The sequence below is a fragment of the Schistocerca piceifrons genome, chromosome 7, assembly GCF_021461385.2.
Source record: "Schistocerca piceifrons isolate TAMUIC-IGC-003096 chromosome 7, iqSchPice1.1, whole genome shotgun sequence".
NCBI lineage: Eukaryota > Metazoa > Arthropoda > Insecta > Orthoptera > Acrididae > Schistocerca > Schistocerca piceifrons.
Genome location: NC_060144.1, coordinates 801,078 through 804,687, shown reverse-complemented (window position 1 = coordinate 804,687; position 3,610 = coordinate 801,078).

The window sequence follows — 3,610 nt, the reverse complement described above, 5'->3', positions numbered from 1 at the left end:
TATAATCCTGAGAAATAAATTCACAATACACATGGAGGCAGAAAGAGGTAACTAAAATAACTTAGTAGATTTTGGAGTATTTATACAAAAATGTTCGTAATTAAGTTGCAGTTAGCAAATGCATAACTCAAAACCGTGGTACATTAGGTAATGAGAATCAGATTACAACAGTAATAAGGGACTACGAAGAAGAGCAAATCATAAACTGGCTTTTCAAAGGAGATGGGGCTAATTAGTCAAGTCTATGAAAATGTCAAAAGCCTAAGCTGTGAAAGAAGTATCTGGTACAAAGTCAGAAGGATAATTAAATATAACATGCACCTCTCAAGTTCTGTAAGGGTCTATATATCATTTATTGTAGTTTTTTTTTTAAAATTAGTGTGAGTGTCATTTCTGATTAAACACAACTGTACTACCAATTACTTTGCAAATGTTGTCTTGGTCTTGATAGATAACAGAGTACAAGATTAGAATACCTGGTAATAGTACTGAGTGCAAATGCTGCACATTCTTTAACCTTTAGGTAACGTGACAAAGAAAGGTAACAAAAATCCACTTTCCATTAGGTATTCACTCTGCATGGGAAGTTTTGGAGGCAGAAAAATGTAACATATAAAACCCCATATTAATTGTATTTTGTTTAGTCCTCTTCTTCCTGTTTTTTGAAGACCCTTAATTTTATTCTTAAGTACATCTTTCACAGCCTGTAATGAGGCCTAGCCTGGAAACTAATGTGTGTATCATACCTGCAGCAATATATATCACCCTTTAATAATATTATCATGGCTTTAAATTTCATTAATGAGAGAATAATTACAAAAGCAGTTGACTGCCTGCCTTAATTAAAATGTAGCATTTACCTTATAATCACTTAAAGCTGCAGTTGTTTGTCATCTTGTACACTATAAAATGTAGTTTATGAGTGGTTGTATATTTCTTTATATTCTTATTACATGGGTAGTATTTTATTTGTGTTCTTAGTCCATATACATCCTTTCAAGTAATGAAACATAATTTGAGATTTCTCATACTGTTGACTTCTGTGTTATGATTTACAGTAAATTAACTGTTACTTCTAACTCTCACCTCCACTTATAATGTCTTCTCAGGCTGAATCTGTATTTATATAATTTATACCTTTAATAATTTAATATGACACACTAAATTGGTCAGCATATTTATTCAATCTACTTTTTGTGTGATTGAAGTTATTGTGTTTTTTAAAAGTGCTAATGTACTGGTGTTTTGTTCGCAGGAGATTAGAAATATGTAAATTATTTTCAAGCAATATAGTAAGAAGGAATGCAACCACATAACAATACATTAAGTTCTGATGATACGGAAACATCTTGGTTCTGAGCAATAAGTTCTTTTGTTATTTTTTTTTTTTTTTTTCCTGAGTGAAACGAAACATTTATTCAGAGAACCAAACGATAAAATTCTGTATTTTGAAAAGTCTGAAATACAGTTGATTTCAACTACAAACCAAATACATCTACAACTGAAATAAAAATTCACTCTAATCATGTTAGCAGTGTTTTTAATTTGATGTTCTTAATGAAGCAATGAACTTGATGCTTGATGTCATGTGCATATAGGGTTCTCATAACAGACACGCCAGCTTATGAAAAATACTCTTGTGTCTGTTTTTGTCATGATCTATATTGTGATTCCATGAAACAAATATCATCTGACTGATAATTTAACTGTACCTATATGGTGCAATTATGCCCATGCATCGTCACTAATAAAAATCGTTTGTGTGTGAATAAAAGCATGTTCAAATGTATTAACAGAAAAATGAAATATAATTTTTACAATTATTATAACTTACAGTTATCTGTCAATAAATAAATATTTTCTGCACTGTGTAAAACTAAAATGAAACTTAGAACAGACAGTGTCTTCTGCCCAAAAGTTACTGATTGTTATTTCCTGTGTATACTAAGAAACATAGTTTCTTAAGTTTTCTACTTTGCTCTTGTCAGTTTTCACACTGTTCTAAGTTTTATTATTCATATAAATGATGCAGTGACACATCTCACCGCCCTTTACTTGTGGATTTTTATTTTCTTCCTATCCCTTTCCACAGTAATTTGGTAAATGAAGAATACAGAGACAGTTGGATATTGTAGGAAAACTGTGGTACTTAGCGTAAATGAAGAAACTGGATGCTGTTGTCGATTCAGAAACTTCTTCTATATTTGCTCAGTGAAACTAACAGTGCGCCGTTGAGGTGTGGAGCCAGAACAAAAGTTACATAACATACGAGATGAAGAAAAATGGTATTGTGTGACTATAAAGGGGTAACAAAGGTGTATGATCTAAATGACAATTTTAAAACAGGGGCATTAGGCATGATGTGAAGAAAAGTCCATAACTTTTGTAGCATTCATTCATCACGGTCTGTCTGTAGCCTAGATGCTATTAAGAAAGGGAACCTTTAGGGATGTGAAATGAGCCAAAGTACACACCAACAAAAGAATTCATAGAAACTTAATCCATAACTGGATTAACAAAAACTAAAATTACTCCAATGATTACTATTATTCGTGCCTACACTAAATAAATTAGTGTCAGGAAAGGCACTACTCCAAATAATATTAAGTAGTTTATCTTACATTGGTAGCTTAATTTCCCATAATTAAATTGGTGTTAAAGAAAATAGTTCCCTTTGTCAGTTAACAAAAGACACCTGTTTACCGTACACTATCACTTGTCATACAGTTTTACAATTGCAGGGTGTATACGGCCCGGGAGATCCGGGGAAAACCCGGGAATTTTTTCATCCGGCAAGAACCCGGGAATTTTGTAGAATTCCGGGATTTTTCATTCTTTTAGATTTCAGTTAAATTTTTGTAGGTTTGACGTGTAATATCTGATACGCTGACAAAGAACTTTAGCCCACTACTGCTGAATAATACACCGGCAATGAAACATAAATCAGAGGATAACACCAAAATAAAAGTTTAGTTGCGTAGAAAATGAGTAATTTACACAATTGACAGACCAGTTTGCCGACACCGAAAAGTGTCAAAGGCTTTAGGTCGAAGATTATGCAGTACGTCCGTAACAACTAACGAGCATTCGATGTGCTTGCAGTCGCAATTGTTTACATTTCTAACAGATCACTGGAAAATATTACGAATAGTGACTTGAGAAGCGTTACTTTCAAAGTAAATTTCCACGCAAGATGATGTATGTTACGTGTGAGAATGTGCAGTGGATTTCTTAAACCACAGGGCGTTATAACTCTCATTCAAAACGTACGGGTAACACTTGAGGATCAGCCATTTGAAAAATTTCGGGCCCAGAAGATAAGTCATTTATGCCACTATTTAAAATTTTACCGCACATGTGTATTTGATATGACTTAATGTGTAACACACGTTAAAAAAAGACCGAGCTTCAAGTTAGTTTTCATATTTAATGTTGTTCTTTCACAGATAAAAAAGTATGCAATCGTTGGCAAAAAGTATAATTGACCTTCAAAAAAGTGAATAATATGTTACTGAGTAATGTCACAAGTCTCTTCATGCCAGAGCACTTCGACTTTTCTGTAGTATAGAAAAGACGAAGTGTTCTGGCATGCATAGCAATACCAGTTCGC